This window comes from Scyliorhinus torazame, chromosome 5 (assembly GCF_047496885.1).
Source record: "Scyliorhinus torazame isolate Kashiwa2021f chromosome 5, sScyTor2.1, whole genome shotgun sequence".
NCBI lineage: Eukaryota > Metazoa > Chordata > Chondrichthyes > Carcharhiniformes > Scyliorhinidae > Scyliorhinus > Scyliorhinus torazame.
The window spans coordinates 299,950,075-299,974,295 of NC_092711.1; positions in this window are offsets into that span (position 1 = coordinate 299,950,075).

The window sequence follows — 24,221 nt, forward strand, 5'->3', positions numbered from 1 at the left end:
TTACTGGAAGGGGCCACGCTCGAACTAGTGGAGGCGAAAATCTTGGCGCTCTCCATGACGGTCACATCCCGTAATGTACAGTCTTACCCCTCCCGCTGCGCTGCCCACCCTTCTACCCCTTCCTACCCTTCCTGAACCCCGCCGATGACCTCCTCAGCTGGGGCCCTGCCTTCCCAATACGCCTGCACCGCACGCCGATCCGCGCACCCCGGGGATCCCCGCTGCTACTTCTGCGGTCAGCAGAAACACCCCGCCAACACTACCCGGCCCGCACTGCAGTTTGTAAAGCCTGCAGTAAAAAAGGCCACTTCGCGGCTGTGTGCCAGGCCCGCGCAGTCGCTGCAATCGCGCCCGCTATCGCCCCCTCTCCCACGCCAAACGCACAATGGGAGATGCCATCTTCTCCTCCCGGGGTCATGTGCGACAAATGGGTGCCGTCATCTTGTCCCCCTTTGGCCACTTGCGCCCCATGGGCGCCGCCATCTTGTCCCAACCCCACAATGTGCGCACCATGGGCGCCGCCATTTTATTCCCCACAAGGTCTCAGGACATCCCGAGATCGGAACCGCACACGCTCGCCATCCGAAGCATCCGATGACAACCCGCAGCTCGCTTTGATGACGCTGGACCAATCTCGCCCGCACAACCTGGCCACCGCGTCGACGACGGTGAAAATCAAAGGCCACGTGACCTTGTGCCTGCTGGACTCCGGGAGCACCGAAAGCTTCGTACACCCAGATAAGGTAAGGTGTTGCTCCCTCGCGGTCCATCCTGCCAATCAAAGGGTCTCCCTAGCCTCCGGATCCCACTCCGTCCCGATCCGAGGCTTCTGTACAGTCACCCTCACTGTCCAGGGCGTAGAATTTAGTAACTTCCGCCTCTATGTCCTTCCTACTCTCTGCGCTGCACTCCTGTTGGTCCTGGACTCCCAGTGTAATCTCCAGAGCCTCACCCTCAAATTCGGCAGGCCCTTACCCCCTCTTACTGTTTGCGGCCTTGCGACCCTCAAGGTCGTCCCCCCTCCCTCTTTGCCAATCTAACTGCGGATTGCAAGCCGGTCGCCACCAGGAGCAGACGGTACAGCACCCAGGACAAGACCTTCATCAGGTCCGAAGTCCAGCGGCTGCTTAAGGAGGGTATTATCGAGGGCAGCAACAGCCCCTGGACAGCCCAAGTGGTAGTGGTTAAAGCTGGGGATAAACACAGGATGGTCGTGGACTACAGCCAGACCATCAATCGGTACACGCAGCTCGACGCGTACCACCTCCCACGCATATCTGATATGGTCAATCAGATTGCGCAGTACCGGGTCTTCTCAACAATTGACCTGAAATCCGCCTACCCCACCAGCTCCCCGTCTGGAAGTCGGACCGTCCATACACTGCCTTCGAGGCAGACGGTCGGCTCTATCACTTCCTTAGGGTCCCTTTCGGCGTCACAAACGGAGTCTCGGTCTTCCAAAGGGAAATGGACCGAATGGTCGACCAGTACGGTTTGCCGGCCACCTTTACGTACTTAGATAATGTCACCATCTGCGGCCATGACCAGCAGGACCACGATGCCAACCTTAATAAATTCCTCCGCACTGCCACTCTTCTCAACCTGACCCATAACAAAGAAAAGTGTGTGTTCAGCACGACCTGGTTAGCCATTCTCTGCTATATAGACCAAAACGGACTTCTCGGGCCCGACCCCAACCGCATGCGCCCCCTCATGGAGCTCCCCCTCCCCCACTGCCCCAAGGCCCTCGAACGCTGCCTGGGGTTCTTTTCCTACTACGCCCAGTGGGTCCCAAACTATGCGGACAAGGCCCGCCCACTCATTCAGTCCACCCAATTCCCTCTCGCGGCCGAGGCACAACACGCTTTCGCCCGCATCAGAGCAGACATAGCCAAGGCCGGGATGCGCGCAGTGGATGTGTCACTGCCTTTTTAAGTAGAAAGCGACGCTTCAGACGTCACCCTTGCCACCACTCTAAACCAGGCTGGCAGATCCGTGGCATTCTTTTCCAGCATCCTTCACGCCTCAGAAATTCGACACTCATCCGTCGAGAAGGAGGCCCAAGCTATCGTTGAAGCTGTGCGGCATTGGAGGCATTACCTGGCCGGTAAGAGATTCATTCTTCTCACTGACCAACGGTCGGTAGCCTTCATGTTCAATAACACATAGCAGGGCAAGATCAAAAATGATAAAATCTTGCGGTGGAGAATCGAGCTCTCCATCTATAATTACAAGATCTTGTATCGCCCCGGTAAACTCAACGAGCCCCCAGACGCCCTCTCCCGAGGTACATGGGCCAGCGCACAAGTAGACCAACTCCGGGCCCTACACGACAGCCTTTGTCACCCGGGGGTCACTCGATTGTACCATCTGGTCAAAGCTCGCAATCTGCCCTACTCTGTCGAGGAAGTAAGGACAGTCACCAGGGACTGCCAGGTCTGTGCGGAGTGCAAGCCGCACTTCTACCAGCCAGACCGTGCGCGCCTGGTGAAGGCTTCCCACCCCTTTGAACACCTCAGCGTGGATTTCAAAGGACCCCTCCCCTCCACCGACCGGAACACGTACATTCTCAGTGTGGTCGATGAGTACTCCAGATACCCCTTCGCCACCCCATGCCTCGATATGGCATCTGCCACCGTCATCAAGGCCCTCAGCACCATCTTCGCTCTGTTCGGTTTCCCCGCCTCCATCCACAGTGACAGGGGATCCTCATTCATGAGCGATGAGCTGCGTCAGTTCCCGCTCAGCAGGGGTATCGCCTCCAGCAGGACGACCAGCTACAACCCCCGGGGAAACGGGCAAGTAGAACGGGAGAATGGGACGGTTTGGAGGGCCGTCCAGCTGGCCCTATGGTCCAGGAACCTCCCAGCCTCTCGCTGGCAGGAGGTCCTCCCTGACGCTCTGCACTCCATCCGGTCACTATTGTGCACCGGCACTAATAACACACCCCATGAACGTGTTTTTACCTTCCCCAGGAAACCCACATCCGGGGTGTCGCTCCCGACTTGGCTCGCAGCTCCAGGACCGATCCTTCTCCGTAGGCACGTCCGACTCCACAAGGCGGACCCTTTGGTGGACAGGGTTCACCTGCTCCATGCCAACCCTGAATATGCCTAAGTGGAGTTCCCCGACGGCCGCCAAGATACTGTCTCACTCAGGGACCTGGCACCGTCAGGTTCCACCCCAACACACTCCCCCACCAATACACACTCCCCCCTCCCACCGCGCCGCCAACATTGACCCCACCAGACCAACCCCTCCCCCCATTTCCTGCACAAGAGGACGAAGAGGATTTTGGCATGCTCCCAGAGTTCCCCGATGACTGGCCGGCATCAGCACCGCCGCCACCGCCACCACTGCCATCGGTGCCACCTCCACCACCGCCAGCACCAGCTTCGCTGCCACCGTTACACCGCTCCCAACGAAGCACCAAAGTACCGGATCGGCTGAACCTTTGACGGACTCCGGACCGTCAACATGGACTTTTCTTTTTTCTCTTCCTTGTTTTCCCCATTCTTAACACTGTACATAATTGCACTATGTGTATATAGTTTCACATCACCCCCACCGGACTCATTTTTAACAGGGGGTGAATGTGGTGAACCACTGTATTATGGGATGTAAGGTAGGACCTGCACTACAGGTTCGCTGGTAGCTCCTGCCAGCTGGCTCCGCCCACTAAGATCTGTATAAATATGCGTGACCTCCAGTGCCCTGCCATTTCGCCAGCTGCAGCAGGAGGCCATGCATCTGACTGCAATAAAGCCACAGTTGTACCCAATCTGCGTCTTTGTGCAATTGATTGCGCATCACCCTGTTTCAGCATGGTCTTGGGACTCGTGGCAACAGTGGGGGCTGCTAAAGGGGTTACCTTATTAAGTTCTCGGTAGTCGATCGTTAGTCGCCATGAACTATCGGGCATTTTTACGGGCCAAATTGAGGCATTATTTGTGGACGCTACGGGTCGAATATCTCCTTGGTCTAACAAACTGTTAATAACCTTCAAAATCTCACCCTCGGCATGCTGTGGGAAACCGTATTGCTTTTGCGGCTTTGGATCGGGACCTGAAATCTTTATTGGATTACCAATAATATTACCTGGAATCTTCCCACAATCGTGTTTGTGTTGTGCGAACGAAGCTTTGTGTTTTATGAGGACTTCTCTAATCATCTGGTCTGCACTAATTGTTTGTGGATTAAACCAATAGTCCCCTACTGAACAAATCCTGTTTCATAATCCCCTACTGCGAGCATAGCGGGAGCCCTAGCTGTTTTGGCCATTCGCCAGACACATTTGTTTACTGGGTCAAATGAAAGGTTATAGGAGCTCATAAAATCAATGCCTAAAATGTGCTCTGCTGTTTGTGGGAAGTCAACTAAAATGACGGGGTGTCAGGTGCTAATGTTCCCTATCTGAATGGGTACGGGAGCTGTGATATATCCTTGCTGTATGTGGCCGGTGAATCCACTCAGGGTGATGGTGTCTGTGGTGGGCCATTTGTCCCGTTCAAACATGGTGGAGGAGTTTAAAGTGGTGCGGGATCCTCCTGTGTCCCAAAGAAAATCGACTATGTCCCCGGACTGTGCCTGTAACTACTGGTCTGCCTGATTTGTCCCAGCGTGTGCCACAGATCCAAGTTGGGGAGTCCGAACACCGACAATCTGTGGAATTGAACCCTAAATCGTCTGAACGGGCGCTCACATTATGCATGGGCCTAACATTGTTCCTAGGTGCGGGGTTTGGTTGTTGGTATCGGTGCTGGTTCAGGGGGTTTTGTCAGCAATCGTGGGCGTAATGTCCCATGTGGCCATAATTGCAACAACCTCGTGGTGCCTGTGCTCTGGAGTGCTGTCCCTCGTGTCTACCCTCGTTTATCCATGCTGGGTCCTGGCTAGTCCTAACTGGGTGCATGTTTGCTTCTATCTCGTCCTGATCTGTCTGTTGGTGTAGGGTTTGTTCCCATGCTCTGGAAAGTTGTTTCAATACCCAAACTTCAATGTGTGTGTGGTCTGCGGGGTCGAAGTTTACACAAGCCTTTTGACCTGCGTCTGTGGCATGCAAGACTAAGGTGCGGACCATTTAGTGATGTCCTCCTCATTTAGGTCTGCGCGGTTCAATTGTTCGTAGACTGCCATGAAATGAATCCATAGGCGACCAGCAAATGTGGTTGGATGTTCTCCCTTCTTTTGCCTGCACTGATTTAAACCCTCGACTGGATCTCCTTTGTTATACCCGATGGCATCTAATATGGCTGTTTTCATTTCCTGTAAGGTTCCTCCTGCTACATTTTGGGGTTAAGGCAAAGCTGATCTTACGGACTGGCTAAGGCTCAAAACTATTAGCTTTACTTGCTCCCTCCGATTAGCTTTACTTCCTCCATCTCATCTCGGCCGTACATAGCTTTTTGTTGGCACACCTCCTCAAAGAAGCTGTGCGGGTCTGCGGTGGGCTGGAATGGAATAATTTTCGTGCAAGCTTCTCTTAATTGGGTTATGGTTAGTAGAGTGATGTAAACGATATCAGGCTCATTCTGATCCAAGGACTTGCGTTGTGTGGTAACCGGATTCAGGGGGGTTGAATTGTGAGTGGGGGTGTGTGCTGCCTGTGCAGTCGGTGGTGCGGGTGCTTTTCTTTTTGGGGCGTGGGTGGTTTGATTTTGATTTCCCGTGTCCTCTACGTATCTTTGGGCACTTTCGTTTAATTCTTGCCAATCGGGAGCATCTTCCTCATCTAAATCCTGCCCGAAAGTGTACCTGAAGCCATTCTGTACTGAGAGTAGCGACTGTAACTTTTCTATCTTTTGTCGGCATTTAGCATGGTCAACGGTACTCTGCCTCTGTTCCTTAGTGGAGCTGTGGAGCGCTCTCAAAGCTGCTTTTAAGTCTGCGCATTTGCTAGTTAGCTGGGCGACCTGTTGTTCTGTTTCCTCTCTTCCCAGGACTGCGCGCTGTGTATCTTGGTAGGCTTTATCGCACTGGGTCTGGAAGTTACTAAGGTGAACTAGACAAGATTGATGTGCACGTTTTACATCAGCCATTTCCTTATCCTTAGCTGCTAACAGTTCCCCGAGTTGCTCAATTATCTTCTCGCTTTTGTTACTGTTTCCCTCGTTCTTTTCTTCCTTCTCAATTAACTGTCTACGGAGCGTCTTCACAACCTCCTCTGTGCCTCACAACTGTGCCAAACAGGACACTATTGCCATCAGCTTTCTGACTTTCCCTACATTTTTCTCGTGGACTTCGCTTAGGTTCTCCCACCAAGTCTGTCCTATCTTTCCTGGACCTGACTCATCATTAGCGCAAAAATTCGACCAAAAGGGACCATCCTTTCCCCTTTAAGTATTTCCTCAACTCTTCCTCCCATATGGGGCATTGCTCTGCTCTGTTGGTCGCTGCAACCTCGGGTTCCTGTGGATTCATCAATCTTTCCATTGCTTTATTTCTTTTTCTACTTTTAATTTGGGACAGGGGAATAAGGCGGCGATTTGAACAGCGGATATGGCTTAAACTATTTTCCGGCTCGATATCCCTCGATAGTTGTACACAATTCTAACGAGTTTACCTTAGTCTTCCTGTTAGGTACGCATGCGGGTTAGTACACGCTTCAGAAATTCGGTTATTTGGTCGATATGGGACTTGCACTTGTGGTTCTTTCTCTTTCTTGCAATTGGATTCAAAGTTTGTGGGTTCTCTTGGAGTGACAAAGTCACTTCTAATCGAGTCCCGTCAGAGGTCGCCAATAATGTTACCCGTTTGAAATGAAAATCGCTTATTGTCACAAGTAGGCTTCAAATGAAGTTACTGTGAAAAGCCCCTAGTCACCACATTCCGGTGCCTGTTCAGGGAGGCTGTTACGGAAATTGAACCGTGCTGCTGGCCTGCCTTGGTCTGCTTTCAAAGCCAGCGATTTAACCCAACAGCGTCGCCAATACTGTTACTAATATTAATGATAATGTTGGTGAACCACAAGCCTTCCCTTAGATCGATCAAATGACCACACAACCAGTTAGTTAGTTCAAAAGATGGTTTATTTACATACACAAGAGTTACCTCGACATGTAAGCACAATATCTGCTACGCGTTAAACTACACCTATCAGCTACAATCACCTATACTTAACTTCAGGGCGACTGGCACTGTGCAAATGGATAAGGTCTTTATCTGGATTTCACTTGGCTGGTTCGAAGAAAGCGGCTCTGTCTCTGCTGGGCTCATCCATCAGATAGTGATCGCTGGTCTTGCACTTGGCTGGCTGTTCCTGCGACGATTCGTTTGGCACAGGCCGGATCCAAAAGAGACAGAACACATGGCTGTGCTCTCTTTTATCCCTCTGGGATTTCGCGCTCTTTGGGGCGGTCCTTAATCTTGGACCCAATAGTTCGACAGGGCTCTGATCACTATCTTCGATTCCGGCCAATAAAGGGCCGGGTGCCTTGGTAGCTGGGCGGGTCCTTAGCGGTCATTGATCTTGGCAATTGGGCTTTCTGAGTAAATGGAGTGGTGCCGATCAGTCTGTGGCTGTACCGGATGCTTGATTGGAGTTCTATTGTCCTGGGAAAATGGGCCATTGAAATGCAAACGAGCGGGGGTTTCGATCAGGCCTGGTTACCTGTGTTTCAGATACACATAGGCTCTGGATCTGTGTGAGTCCTGGGTTGGCCACAATCCCCATGGTCCTTTGCAGGTGCCCATCTTAGATGGCTACAGAACCTACCAGCTTCAGTATACCCGTAAACAAAATTAACTTACCTCCTTGGTCCTTAAGTCTGCCTGCTGGTTCCTTGGCAATCACATGACACAATATAAAAACGCTCTTGGGTCTGAATGGCATCATCATTGTGGTCCTGATAAAGGGGTCTTTTTCAGGATGGCAGCCGGTGACTAGTGGTGTGCCTCAGGGGTCTGTGCTGGACTAAAACTTTTCACAATATACATTAATGATCTGGAAGAAGGAACTGAAGACACTGTTGCTAAGTTTGCAGGTGATACAAAGATCTGTAGACAGGTAGTATTGAGGAAGCAAGGGGGCTGCAGAAGGATTTGGACAAGCTAGGAGAGTAGGCAATGAAGTGGCAAATGAAATACAATGTGGAAAAGTGTGCGGTTAAGCACTTTGGAAGGAGGAATTTAGGCATAGATTATTTTCTAAATGGGGAAATGCTTAGGAAATCAGAAGCGCAAAGGGACTTGGGAGTCCTTGTTCATGATTCTTTTAAGGTTAATCTGCAGGTACAGTCAGCAGTTAAGAAGGCTAATGCACTGTTAGCATTCATGTCAAGAGGGCTAGAATGCAAGGGATGTACTTTTGAGGCTGTATATGGCTCTGGTCAGACCCCATTTGGAGTATTGTGAGCAGTTTTGGGCCCCGTATCTAAGGAAGGATGTGCTGGCTTTGGAAAAGGACCAGAAGAGGTTCACAAGAATGATCCCTAGAATGAAGAACTTGTCGTATGAGGAACGTTTGAGGACTCTGGGTCTGTACTCGTTGGAGTTTCGAAGGATGAGGGGGGATCTTACTGAAACTTGCAGGATACTGCGAGGCCTGGATAGAGTGGACGTGGAGAGGATGTTTCCACTTGTAGGAAAAACTAGAAGCAGAGGACACCATCTCAGGCTGGAGGGATGATCCTTTAAAACAGAGATGAGGAGGAATTTCTTCAGCCAGAGGGTGGTGATTCTGTGGCACTCTTTGCCGCAGAAGGCTGTGGAGGCCAAATCACTCAGTGTCTTTAAGACAGAGATGGATAGGTTCTTGATTAATAAGGGGATCAGGGGTTATGGGGAGAAGGCAGGAGAATGGGGAGGAGAAAAACATCAGCCATGATTGAATAGCGGAGCACACTCGATGTCCAAGTGGCCTAATTCTGCTCCTATGTCTTATGATCTTATGGTCTTATCACCCACCCCCCCCCCCGCCCCCGACTTTTGCATACGAAGGTAGATCCCGCCTGTCAGGACCAGGGGTCTCATCCACTTGCAATTGTAAACCATAGAACCATAGAATTTACAGTGATTTACAGTAAATGTGATGTGTGACAATAGAGTGGACGTGGTTCAGTGAGTAGCATGTGGCTCCTATTTTAATGTCCTGTGCAATCTCTTCTCATCACTCACGGGTTTAAAATTAGGCCTTTGGTTTCTTCCTCGACTGGCAACCATAGAAAGGAATTCTCACAACTTTTTGGCCCAGATTTTTTGCTCAGTGGTAAAGTTGCAGCACCTGCCCTTGATCTCAAGAAACATTTCCCACAAATATTTGGCAAATTCTGTGGCATGGACTTCACCTTTCCTGATGCTATTTCATTCCATCACCAAAACAAAGGGATTCCCAGTCATTGAGTACAGTGATGTCACCAAGCAGGATAAGTAGCTAATCACATTGAAATATTCACACAGGTAGCCAAACAGGAAGCAAAATGCACTGATTATCCTTCACGTTTTGATCATTTTAGTGAAAGAGAAATAGAAATTGGGAGATACACATGGAATTAAGGTTAAAGTTGAAACTTTATTTTATTCTTTCGTGGGATCTGAGCATCATTGGCAAGGCCAGCATTTGGTGCCAACATGGAACTGAGAGGCAGTCTCGGCCATTTCAGGGGGCAACTAAAAGTCAATCTCTGTGGATCTGCGGTCACATGTAGGCCAGACAAGTTAGATGACAGGTTTCCTTTCTTAAAGGATATTAGTGAACCAGGTGAGTTTTTACAACAATTGAAGGTCATCATTGCTGAATCTAACTTTCAATTATAGATCTTTATTAATTTGAATTTAAATTCCACCAGCTACCACAAAGGGTATCCTTGTCCCCAGAACATTAGGCTGTGCCTCTGGTTTTCTAGTCTAGTGACATTTATGCCTCCGTCTCCCAACAAGATCATAAGCAAACTTTAAAAAGAAAACTTTTGTTATGTTAAAAATATGCGGGCTATTTCTCATGATGAATAAATTTGACATTCCACAAATATAAAATGTGTTTTTCAGGGCAAGAGAGGCTGTCCAGCCTTAATTATAACTTAGTAAGCTGTTAAAAAAATAGCTACTCTTCACTCGACAAAACGTTAATTTCTGAGGTATTTTACTATTGTTGCTAACTTTTGGTTGGCTCTTAATTTGGTTCTGTTTAATCACGTTTGCTCAAGAGTCGCCAGGTATCTTTCGACACCGCCACAAGGTTCAGAAACGAATACTGATCAATGACTCGATACACCAGTTAGTAAGCTCAAAAGCAATGCTCATTTATTTACACACAGTCAAATCTACTCATGCATAAACTCTACAAACTAAACTACCACTATTACTAAAGCCTATACTTAACTTCGGGCGCCCACTCAGTCAGAGGAACAATGGCCGTTGCTCGGTTCTGAGGCTGCTGGGTTGAGCTGTTTACAGGGTAACAACTAGGAGCGTCTATCTCGTAGCGTGCGTTGACTTGGGACTTACTTGGTCTGATGCAGCTGCTAGGCTGGTCTCTCTTTTCGGTGAGAGCCAAAGCCAAAGGAGGGCGGTTCTCCCTTGGGGGATACCTCTTATACTAAAAAGGGCTTTACGCACTTTTGGGCGGGCCTTGAACTTGGCCTCAACTAATTGGGTCTTTCCCAATCATTGGTATCGATTTTCCTCCAATAGAGGGCTGGTTCCCTGATCGCTGGGCGTGTCCTGGTGACTGTCAGTCTGCTTTGTCTTAGCTTCTTCTGGCGCCGGGGAGTCTGTCCTAACATTGTGTATCTAAATGTTTCCCTTTTGTCCCCGGAGATGGCTCATTAGTATGTAGATTATTTGGTAGTTTCTGTCCTGTCTGAGAGTTTAAGGTTCTAATCAATAGACAGAGCTTGCACCTGCTTGTTTCTTAGCATTGTCCAATTTTCTCTGCATTCTTTGCGGGTGTCCATTTTGTAATCGGGACATGGCCATCCCAGATGGCTACACTATGAGATTAAAGCATAAAAAGTGGAATTTCACTTCAGGTCAAGCATTTCCAAAGGTTTCCAGGACTTCAACGGTACATCATGTGGAGGAGCAGGGATTCACTGACAGGAGCGTTGGGATTTCCGCCTTTCACTGGACATGATAGCAGAAAGTTGCCCATCAATTTCACAGCTGTAATAACGGCACATACTGCTGCCGTTACAACCGCAGAACATAGACCAATGAGTGAGGACATTTCTCCCGCTCTGTGTTTAAAATGTCTCTGAATTATTTTTAAATCCCTGGCCCCCTTCCTAGACTGCAGCAGCAGTGGAGACAATTTGCTTCAATCTGCCCGATCCCATCCTTCCATGATTTTAAGCACATCTACCACGTTGCCCTGCAATGGGTGTTGTTCAGACATTTTGATTTATCTGTGGCATTTTGAAGCATCAACCTGGGCAAATTATGAATGAATTATCGTGAAGCTGGAGGACAGCCGCAATGCAAGATGATTTTTAAAAAAATCACTCCACAAATATTGAAGTATCTAATTTCTCTCTGCAGAATACACTGTAATAAATTAATCCGTAAGTCACTTATACAAATAAATGATCAGCATGCCAAGTTGTTAATTATCCATATTAATTTATCCCTTCAATGTGGCGTCTGAAGACAAAACTAACGTGGAGTGTTCGAGGGAGCCTGCAAAGCAACATGTGGTGGAAGATTCAAAACAAAAACTTTGACAGTTTGCAAATGATAAATACTGCAGCTCATTAACAGAGAATTATTTTAGGGCAGCACGGTCGCGCAGTGGTTTAGCCCTGTTGCCTCACGGCGCCGAGGTCCCAGGTTCGATCCCGGCTCTGGGTCACTGTCCGTGTGGAGTTTGCACATTCTCCCCATGTTTGCGTGGGTTTCGCCCCCACAACCCAAAGATGTGCAAGTAGGTGGATTGGCCACACTAAATTGCCCCTTAATTGGAAAAAATGAATTGGGCACTCTAAATTTATAAGGAAACCCCCCCCCAAAAAAAAACAGGGAATTATTTTGAAGATTGTGGTGGAATGAATGCATTTTGCATGCATCATATAGGCAAAAAAAAAATCTTGTATGCTATGCACATAGTTTACATGGGCAGAGCAATTGTGGAGGAATAAGTTCCTTTGTAACAATTCTGTTTCATGGCTAGGTTATTACTTCCTTAAAACACTAATGTGTGCATGTTTGTAAACTGGAAAAAGAAAACAATATGACCGACACAAGTCTTCATTTTAGGTTGTCCAAAATGGTCAGTTTCAGGACATATTTATAGCAGAAACATGAACATAACTCAGTTGTGCTTTATTTCTGCCTACAGTGTACATCAACAATATGTCCAGCTTATATTTTGAAAGGCACAAAAGAGGTGATGTTCGTTTCAATATTTGAGGAAGATGTTATGCAGACAACACTTGCTGTTTCTCAATATTTATGCCAAATGTGTACTCCAAATGATCTCTATCCCTATGTGCAGATGTGATTGCTCAGTTGCTGTCCAATAAGAATTGAAAGTTTAAACAACCAGAGATAATCAAATACTTCAAATTCAATTTTAAAAATTTAAAGTACCCAATTAATTTTTGTTCCAATTAAGGGTCAATGTAGCGTGGCCAATCCACCTACCATGCACATCTTTGGGCTGTGGGGAGAAGGTGCAAACTCCACACGGACTGTGACCTGGGGCCGGGATCAAAACCGGGTCCTCAGTGCTAACCACTGCGCCACCGTAACATCAGGGTGGACACTTTGTAAGTGATTTTGTGTTCTTTCTCCCTTTTTTTGCCTATTTATCTGAAAGACATCCCCTTAACATTGCCACCCCCTCTGTTGTGTATTTTTATTTAGCTTTATTGCAGAACGCATGAGGAAGTATGTCCAATGATACCAAAGATCCCAAAGTCTAATGTGCAGTTTACACGTTGGCGCCGTGCTTGTTGAAAACTTTACTGCGCTATTCATTTTCATTGGTGCTGTGAATACATATTAACCTTTTGGCTTGAAATCTAGAAAATTAACTCATAGGTCTTCTGGGAGCAAATACCTTGCTTTCTCAGCTGAGGCTGAAGAAGCCTTTGCACCCTCCAGTGAGAATGTGCTTTAAAAGGTTTTACTGGCCTGCTTTTGGTTATATTTTTAAAATATTTTAAGCTTAGGAGAAAAAGGCTTAAAAAAATTGCTGCTTTCTGTATTTGAAATCAACCAGGTACAGTGGGAAAGTATAATTAACCACAATCCTCTTCTCTTTACCCCAATCAAACATTCAAAAGTTCTGATTCTTAACATGGCCTTTTCCAATCAAATCTTCTCCAAAGCCAATTTGTTACCTTTAGGATAAACATAGTATTCATGCATAAACCTTACAATCCTTCAGCAAGAAACATCTGGGGTTTCTTTATTATTTTAATCTCACAGTGTAAGTGATCAATATACGTGTATAACCCAGGAACCTACATCTCGTCACCCAAAGAGCACAGCAACTTCATATCTGCCTTAATGGGAATCTTTTTGATGAAGGAACAAATGTGAGCAAGGGTAGATCAGCTGAAAGAAAATATCAATGAGTCACTTTTCCAGGCTACAGGTCAAAATATTAATGTGCCTGCATAGCACGACTGAAAATGAATTGCACAGTAAAGTTGTCAACAGCACAGCATGGAACAATCTACCAGCAGTGCCTGTGGCAGAAACAGGATCTGGGATCTTTACTGAATGGTGTTATAGTACATACCTCCTACTGAGTTCTACTATAAAATATAAAAACTCATTGCTGAGGTGATGGTTATTGACTGAGTCAACGTCTCCTTCTGTAACTTCTCCTACCAAAAGCTCTGCTGTCATGTTATGTCAATGACTTTCCATGACTAACTAATGGGATTTATACTGTGTGGGGTTCCAGATCCTTCACAGGTGATTGGCCATGCAGTTGCCTTCCGAAGCAGCATGACAACACCCCAGACATGTCACTCACCTTGTTGATCGCCACCTTCAGAGCCATTACCCCACTAACTTGGTAGGATCTCCTGCATCATCCACTGTTTCCAAAATCCTTCGCACTTAGAAGGGAAGACATTCCCACATCACACCAGCCAAAGCTATTTGGCCCCTCACTTAGCTTTTCTTAACAACCGACTTGAGATCCCAGGATAAGGTCGCTGATGTCCACAACCAGTTAATTGGAGTTATAAACGAGAGTTGGAGAGTTGTGAGACACCAGTTTCCCCTACCTATGCCCCTTGATGTGGGTGTATGGCTTGGCAGGGGATCAAGGGTTCTATGGTAGTGCCCCACACAAACATTTCCCATATGCCCCATCTGCTCAGCGGATGGGATTTCAAATATTGGCTATCTGCATGAGCAATTGACAATGAAATGTCTGCCCGAGTGCTGTGAGTAAAGTATTGTAGTCATAGTAGGCGCAAAGTTTCAGTCTTGCATCCATCTATCTGTTGATTCTCCTCTTCTTCCAGGTAGAATTGCCATAAAGGATCACATTGTCTACTTCACTTGGACCTGAGCGTAATTCAACAGTGCCGGGACCAGTTCCACTTAAGTAGGCAAAGAAAGGTGGGGGAAAAACACAAATCCACTTACAAAGTACCTTTCCAAAGAATTAGTTTGAATTTCTCTAGCTTTTTAAACCTTCAATTCCCATTGCACCGTTACTGAGCAATTCTGTTTTCCCTTTATTTTTTAAAATACATTTATAATACCCAATTCATTTTTCCAATTAAGGGGCAATTTAGCATGGTCCAATCCACCCACCCTGCACATCTTTTGGGTTGTGGGGGTGAAACCCACGCAAACACGGGGAGAATGTACAAACTTCACATGGACAGTGACCCAGAGCCGGGATCGAACCAGGGCCCTCGGCGCCGTGAGGCTGCACTGCGCCACCGTGCTGCCCCGTTTTCCCTTTATACACGAGCATGCAGATCATCTCAATCCAGATCTGACAGACGGCAGTGTTGTCTTTGTGACACCTCGCTCATTAAATTATTGAACCTCTTTCTGTTTAGAGCTTCCTGCTGCACCTTTCAAGTAAAAACTAGAAATATTGACGATGCACATTGTGGCCGAAAGTCAGGCACAGCTGATCTCTGCCCACATTTTTGCAATGTTACACCTGGAATCTGACCATTTTTGAAGAGCCTAGAATTAGATTTGCAGCAGTTACTATAGTCTTTATTTCCAGTCCATGAACCTTTTAACATTAGCATTTCAAAGAAATAATGACCAGCCATGAAAAATAAACTTTATGTAACAAGTTTCTGAAAATAGCCAGGGGTCCTGAATTCTAGCAGTGGTTCTCTCAATCTCCTGCCATCATTTCGGTAAGAGGGTCAGTGGAACCTCCAGAGAAAGGGGATTCAACAGCTGAAAGTGGCCAAAGGTGTGGCAGGAGATCAAGCTGAGCACTGCTGAAATTCAGAGCTGGCTTCACCAACGAAGGAAGTCTGATAACTCTTACTGAAACTGGGGATAAATCAGAAAAGTTTTGAGTCTTGGTTGCCCCCCCCCCCCCCCCCCCCCACCCTATCCACCTCCTACTGTCTCCAGTCACAGAGATAAAGGAATTATATTTTATTGATGTTTGTGTGTCAAGGTAGCTGTACGTTGCCCTGTCCATTTTAATCCATATGCAGAAGGTGCGCAACAGAAAACTTGCCTAGTTGATACAAACCAAATGTGAATTTGAATTTGCATGATCAGCTATGATCATATTGAATGGTGGTGCAGGCTCGAAGGGCCAAATGGCCTACTTCTGCACCCATTTACTATGTTTCTATGTTTTGCTTCCATCACAATCTTCAAAGCCATTCTCTGTCAATGAGCTGCACTATTTATCTTTCACAAACTTTTAACACTTTCTAATAATAATCTTTATTGTCACAAGAAGGTTTACATTAACACTGCAGTGAAGTTATGTGAAAAGCCCCGAGTCGCCACATTCCAGCACCTGTTCGGGTACACAGAGGGAGAATTCAGAATGTCCAAATCACCTAACAGGCACGTCTTTCGGAACTTGTGGGAGGAAACCGGAGCACCAGAGGAAGCCCACGCAGATACGGGGAGAACATGTAGAGTCCGCACAGACAGTGACCCAAGCCCGGAATCGAACCTGGGACACTGCCGCTGTGAAGCAACAGTGCTAACCATTGTGCTAACATGCCGCCAATGCTTTCTGCACGAATGCTTCCTCGCAAGGGTAACAAATTGACTCTGGAGAATTTTTGGTTGGAAAAGACGCAAAACTACCATTGTCTTTTAAACCAGAAGCAAAGTTACAGGCCGGTAACTTCCTCAGAGTGGCAATCTCTGGCGGATTGTCACTCTCGCCAGACTTACCTACACTGAGATTCCGAAGCCCCTGTCTCGCCAAACGTCCTCACTCAGGGTGAGACAGGAGCAGCAAAGTGTGCCCCCGGCTGCACCAGCATGAAGTCACTGGGGCACAGAGAGGGAAAAGAATAACGTGTAAAATTAAAGCGCAAGGGATTAGGGATAGTGTATCGAAATGGATGTTCTTCCTTTCGAGGCAGTGCAGAGAAGGTTTACCAGACTGGGATCCATGACTGAGGTATGAGGAAAGATTGAGTGGTTAGGATTGTATTTGCTGGAGTCCAGAAGAATGAGGCGGTATCTCATGGAAACGTATACAATTCTAACAGGACTAGAGGTGGGGTGGCTTGAACCAGGGCCTGAGGATATGGGGTAAACCATTTAGGACAGAGATGAGGAGAAATGTCATCACCCGGAGAGTGGTCACCCTGTGGAATTCACTATCACAGAAAGAGGTTGAAGCCAGAGCAGTTAGATATAGCACTTGGGATGAAGGGGATCAAAGGATATGAAGGGAACGATGGTTCAGGCTATATAATAATAATAATTGCTTATTGTCACGAGTAGGCTTCAATGAAGTTACTGTCAAAAGCCCCTAGTCGCCACATTCCAGCGCCTGTTCGGGGAGGCCGGTATGGGAATTGAACCATGCTGCTGGCATTGTTCTATATTACAAGCCAGCTGTTTAGACCACTGTGCTAAACCAGCCCCTGGTTTATTATAGATTTATTATTTATAGATTTAGATGGTCAGCTACAATCATAATGAATGGTGCAGCAGGCTTGAAGGGCCAAATGGCCTCCTCCTGCTCCTATTTTCTATGTTTCTAAGACACAACCACTTTTTACAGCACTAGCTGTCATAAAGGAGACATTAAAAGGGACAATTAAAAGGTAAGTGGTTCAGTCAATGGGATGGGGAGTTGTGGCGGGATTGAGTCAGGTCAGGTCGGGCAGGGGGGCATCCGGTCAGAGGGTGATTGGGTCGGATTGTGTGCGGGAGTTGGGTCGGAGGGGAAATCGGGTTATGTTAGATTGGAGGGGTCGGGTAGGGATGGGGTCAGACCAGAGTGGGGGCCAGTCCGGGAGAGTGGGTCAGGCCAAGAGGAGGGCATTGGACTGGAGGGGGGCTCATTGCAGCAGATAGGGGGTCCGTCCAGGAACAGGGTGGGGGGGGGGGGGTCAGACAGGGCCGCACCTGGAGGCAGGGGTCAGGTCAGGCCAGGGCAGGGGATTGGGCTAAGCAGGTGGAGAAGGGGGCCAGTTTGGGAGTGAGTGGGCTGTCAAATGAGGGGGGTCAATCCAGGTGTGGTGGTTGGACATGTTGCACTGGGAGGGGTGGGTCAGGTCGGGCAGGGAGAGGTAGGTGGGTCAGGCCAGGAGTGGGGGCGCCGGGCCATGGGCGGAGGGGAGCAGGGTCAGGAGGCGCAGGTGACGGGTCGGGCTGGGGTGAGGTGTGTAGGGTCAGGGATTGGAGTGGTATGGTACATCCTCTGGGGGTCATGTGTGTATGTGCGGCGGGGTGTCCTATGCAAGACTAGATCTGGATTTTTTAAATAGTTACTATGGATTAAAACATTTTTTTAAATAAATGTATGGTACCCAATTATTTTTTTCCAATTAAGGGGCAATTTAGCGTGGCCAATCCACCTACCCTGCACATCTTTGGGTTGTGGGGGCGAAACCCACAGAAATCCGGAGAGAATGTGCAAACTCCACACGGACAGTGACCCAGAGCTGGAATCGAAAGTGGGGCCTCGGTGCCATGAGACAGCAGTGCTAACCATTACTCTGGATTTAGGAGTGATTTTTTTTCCGTCTAACTCTTTCAGTGTAACTATCAGGGTAAAACTGGCAGAAGTTGGCAGCATGATTCCAGAATGGTGTTTTGACTCATTGGTGCCAGGGTCAGGGATGTCACTGAATGCTGGGGAAGGTGGGACATGTTCAAGAGGGACGGTCTACACCTGAACCACATTGAGACCAACATCTTTGCAGATAGGCTTGCTAGTGCTGTTGGGAGGAGTTTAAATGAGTTTGGCAGATCGAGGGGGACACATAGCATTAGTAAAATAGAGACACATCATGCCAGTAAAGGAAACAAGTCAGGGTGAGTTCAGCTATGTTGAATGTCAAGAGAGTAAGATAATGCTGGATGGTCTTTACTTTAACACTAGGAGTGTAATAGGTATGACTGATGAGTTAAAGGCGTGGATTGACACATGGAATTATGCCATTGTTTCCATCACAGCCACATGGTTACGGGAAGAGCAGGATTGGCAACTTAACATTCCGGGATATTAGGCGAGTTGGAGGAGGGTGTAAAAAGGGAGCAGTATTGACTAAGGAATCAATTGCTACAATGAGGAGAGATGATTGGTGGGATTCTCCGTCCCGGAACGCCCAGGTCGCGTTCCCCGATGGGACAAAGAATCAGGCGTCGGGGAAAAAACAGGATCGACGCCAGATGCCGACACAATCACGATGCTCCAACCCCCGTTGATAGTGGGAACGAGGTTGGTCAGATGGGCAGAGCAGTGGCAGACAGTATTTAACCCAGATAAATGCAAGATGATGCACTTTGGAAGAAGAAACAGGGCAAGAGAGTATGTAATGAATGGCAGCACACTAGGAAATTCAGAGGAACAGGTGGATATTGGGGTACTTGTTCACAGATCCCTGAAGGTGACAGAGCAGGTGAATATGGTAGTTAATAAGGCAGATGGGCATTTGCCTTTATCAGTCGTGGCATAGAATATAAGAGCAAGGAGGTTATGTTGGAGCTGTACAGAACATTGGTTAGGCCACAGCTGAAGTACGGTGTGCAGTTCTGGTCTCCTCACTACAGGGACGAGATGATTGAACTGGAGAGGGAACAGAGGAGATTCACCAGGATGTTGCCTGGGATGGAGCATCTGAGCTATAAGGAGAGACCGGATAGGCTTGGATTGTTTTCTAAAGAGCAGAGGCTGATGGGGGATACGAATGAGGTGTATACCATTATGAGAGTTTTGGACAGGATAAATAGGAAGCATCTGAAAGAGAAAATGCTGGAAAATCTCAGCAGGTCTGGCAGCATCTGTAGGGAGAGAAGAGAGCTAACGTTTCAAGTCCGCTGACTCTTTGTTTTCTCTTTGGTTTCAGATTCCAGCATCCGCAGTCATTTGCTTTTATTTAAATCGGAAGCAGCTGTTCCCCTTGGTTGAGGGGGTCAGTCACAAAGGGCATAGTTTGAGGGTGAGGAGCTGGAGATTCCAAGAAGATTTGAGACAAAGAAAAATCGCTCAAAGGGTGGTGAGAATCTGGAATGCACGGCCTGGGAAGGTGGTGGAGGCTAAAACCTCACAACCTTTAAAAAAACACTTGGGTGAGCAGTTGAAACACTTTCACATTCAAGGATATGGGACAAGTGCTGGTAAGTGGGATTAGCACGAGATTAGGAGTAGTTATTGTCGGTGGAGACCCGATGGGCTGTAGAGCCTTTGTCGCGCTGTACGACTCTATGGCTCTATAAATCATTTCTGTTGGATGGTTCCCAGCCCAGCGCGATTGTCCAGAGGAAGTTAGGGCTTATAGGCAATTGTCAGGTAAACCCTTACGAGGGAACCACCCAGAGGAATTCCCCAGTGCATTATAGGGTTCCCCCTAAATGCCACGCTGGATAACCAGGAATCTATGGGCCCATGTTCTCGGGTAGGAAATGTATTTTTTTATTAAGAGTACAACACTAATAAATTAACTCTGTGGAATGCTGTGAGAATAATTTATCACTGTTTAAGTAAAGCGCATCTTACCTCCTGACATTTGAGGTTAACCTACATGGATATGTTTGTTTTCCTATCCATTTCTGATATGAGGACGCATTTATAGGATGAGTTGCATCAGCCAATTTTTGTTACTAAGTTGTCCTTCACCTCTCAACCTCCTTTTGAAGTTCTCCGACTACAGTAACAAAATGAGCAAAAGGGAATTGAAATGTTTTGTTTCTACGCCTTCCACTACAACTGCAAAACTGTTATCCCGAGCAGGAGAATAAAACACGCTTTCTAAAACTAACTGCAACAGGGGTAACCCCCTCCTTATTAACACTTTTCAAATCTATTCACTGAAGCCTCCAGTGAAGGTAAGATAATGTTGTTTCATTTGGTGTTATGTGGGTGCTGCGAATAGACCTGTGTGGCTGCAGCCTTGGGCCTCTGGCACCTGGGGCTCCAGGGGCCATGGGAGGGGCAGAATGGAATTAAAGGAGGCCTCGCTGTTCCCTCGGCCTGCCATCAGGAACCCACCTCAAGCCATTTGCCAGGATTTGGCCTCAGGGGAAGGCGAGTTTACTGTCAGGAAGATCCCAGCATCTGCAGAAATCTGCTCCCAAGCAAGCACTTAGTTACCACCAATTAAAGATTTCAAAAGGAAATTGGATGGGCAGATTTGCATGGTTTCAGGAAAGAGCAATGGAAACAATCTGATTGACTTGCTGCACTGAGAGCTGGCACAAATAGATCTAATGACCTCATTCCGTTTTTAAATACCTCAAGCCCGGATGTTCGCAGAGACTCCAAGGCTATTTTAAAATGGCAGCGGCAGAACCCGATTGTGCGATACCTGCCCTCATTCCAGGCACTCCCAATTTTCACTGGCACAAGACAAGGATTCAAGTAGTGAGCCCAACCCTGCACTCTCAACCTGACTGGCTCCATTTAGGATAGGCATCTCCTGGCCCCATAGTTTTCGTGGAGTCATGCCAGCTTCTCCATTACCCGTGCCTCACGGCCCCTCGGAAGAATTGGAAACCATAGTCTGGATTCTGGACCCTTTTGCAAGGTGAGTTTCGTAGGTCTTACCCATAGCCCCTACATTTCAGTTCAATGCACACTCATGCCCCCAGCTATTTTGTCCTCCATATTGCCCATGCCAGCTCATGCCCCTACACTATCCAAATGGTCCCTTATGCTCTCCAAATCAACTCAATGCCAAGTCATCGCTTCCAGTCACTCCCCATGAGTGCAAACTCAATGCCAACTCCATGCCTTCTCACAGCTAAGCAGTCTGGACCAATAAAAGTATTAGCTCAGCAGGGGATTCCATTATGAGAACTTAGGTGAATTATTGACTTTGATTGATATTTTTACGTGGTAATAATAAGTTGTTCTTTTTGTGATCTGTTTTGTCAATGACTCAATGTTTATTTGGACAAGAGTCAGAGGTGTAAAGTGTTTGAATCTTCTGTTATGAATACTGCTTGTCTATCGGTTAACACTTTTCTAGGGCTGTAGGAACAGCAGGTTGTTGTGAAAAGAAGATTTGTGAATGGGTGAAGTTGTTTTTCTCGCAACAGTTCCACACATTCTGGGTCTTCCAGTGGTGGCATGTAGAGAGCATGTGCACACGAGGTGGCTCCCACCAGAGTACCTTAGTTTTGACCCTTTTCGCCCGGTTTTGGGGGGCGAGTTGGGCTGGAACTTCATTGGTTTGACAGGATAGGGTTCCCACATAAAAGGAATGCCCAAAAAATATAAACAAGGCAGCAGACAAGCAAAGAATTGTCGTCAGACTCGGAAGCTCACGTGTCCAATTGCTGAGAAAATGGCGGAGGCTCCTGCTGCGACTTTGGCCACTCCGCTGACGGCAGAGGTACTCTCAGGCATCTTGGTGGTGGAAGTTGTGGCAGGCTGTCTCGGAGGAGCTCGACAGAGCAATGGAAGGGGCCCTGGCCCCCATTTGTGTGTCCTTTGCAAAAGGGGATCAGACGGTAAAGGTGCAAGGCGCGGGGATGTAGGGTGTGGAGGTGGTCCTCTCGTGGCAGAGTGATGCAGATTCACACTCTCTGGTTGAAGAAATTTCTCCTCACCTCAGTCCCAAAAGGTTTACCCCTTAACCTCAAACTATGACCCCTAGTTCTGGACTCCCCCACCATCGGGAACATTCTTTCTTTCTGAATCTAATGGCATGGCCCTCCCATTTCTCGTCCCAGTCGTCCTTCACCCACCGCAGGGCTAATTCCTTCTGCTGATAGCTATGGAACCGCTATGGTTTTTTGGAGCAGCTTGTAGCAGAGCCTACTAGGGAACAGGCAATTCTGGATTTGGTGATGTGTAGTGAGGCAGACTTGATCAAGTCTGGAAGATTCTGTCAAGAGGAAAGGCTGGAAAATCCGACCTATGTTTCGATGCCTAAAAGTAAAATGTGGCAACAGCTGCCAGGCCACCATTGCGGAGGGGGATTCACCTCCAGATGGACGAGTTCCCTCAATTGGCATTTTAATTAGTCTAATTGACTACCTGCTTTTCAGCCTGCGTGGTCCAATGGCTCCGCCCTCAAAATAGGCTGGAGGTATCAGGACACTGGCCCGTCGACTGGTAGCATGCTTGCCTCCGGTCCCAACTCCGCACTGCTACGACAATTCCATCCTACACATCACTGACAACAAATTCCTGGATTTCTGCATTTAACTGCTTAGGCACACACACCAGAAGTTTCCGTCAGTATCAGAGGAGCGGCGACAATGAACACTGACAGTTTCATGTCATTTCCACTGCAAACTCCAAACTAATAATGTATTGCTGTAATTGTTCAAATCAAACTAAATCTAACTATTAAATACACAAACTAGTTTGAGCCGGCCCTAATGGGCGGCACGGTAGCACAGTGGTTAGCACTGTCCCTTCACAACGGCAGGGACCCAGGTTCAATTCCCAGCTTGGGTCACTGTCTCCCTGTGTCTGCGTGGGTTTCCTCTTGGTTCTCCGGTTTCCTCCCACAAGTCCCGAAAGACGTGCTTGTTAGGTGAATTGGACATTCTGAATTCTCCCTCCGTGTACCCGAACTGGCGCCAGAATGTGGCGACTGGGGGATTTTCACAGTAACCTCATTGCAGTGTTAATGTAAGCCCACTTGCATTTCACAAATAATCATCCATATGTTAGTATCGTAACTTGTCATTTCCCTTTAAGAAGTTTGAGGCAGTGTGTTTTGCGAATGGCCAGAAATAAACAAGACATCAGTTCGTTGCGAATCAGACTCGTCTTTCTCCTTCGGTCTCTAACACTGGCAGAGGTGCAGGAGTGGGTGAGTTTTTCCCACTGCAATGGTATATACTGTGGCCGGTGATCCTCGGTTTGCTCACGTGAAATGATTTTTACAAATAAATAAAATGTTTCAAAACGGCAGCCAAGTCTTGAGATCAATCGAATAGCGAATATTGCATAGACGCTTCAACCATTTAACTTTTCAATGGGTGATCCGTTCACCCACAATGTAACACCAAAGATTATCCAGTGTTCCTTGCATCCAACATGGTAGAACAAATCATGGGAGTTAGTCTTTTGATACATTTCTGTAATTTCCATAATGCTTCTCAAGCCCCTCCTGTCACTTGTAGCAAGAAGGAGCTAAGACAAGATATGAGCTAATGTTGCATATTTGTTTGGATTGCGCCTACTTTCTGGAATAACCCCATAGCAATCTCAGGCTACAGTTACAGAAACAAACTGATTTGAGTATATAGGGCATTTGAGGAATAGTGACAATTATGGAAATGCAGTTTAGAAGTATTTTAGGAATAGGGGAAGGACATGGGGGAGGGTCAAGTGTTTGGAATGGCAGAAATTTAACTTAATGTTGCTGATTGCAGGTGTACACCAGGGAAAAGCTTGACAAAACCATCTGTACCCATTTGATGGCTGTCATATTGGATTAGATAACTTTTGTCTATGCCCAGGGAATCTGTCTGTAGCAGGCACGGCAACAATTGTTTATGCAAATCAAGGAGCTATGCCAGTTTTAGGAGTCTGATTACAAAGCTGGGCAGTTTGTGCCATGCAATCTGTCTATTTGTACCAGCTCTTAAGTGGCATTATCAATTGTTTCCGAATGTGATCTCTGGAGGCTACTGGAGGAAGGCCCAAAATATTGAAAAGGTTTGCATTTTTT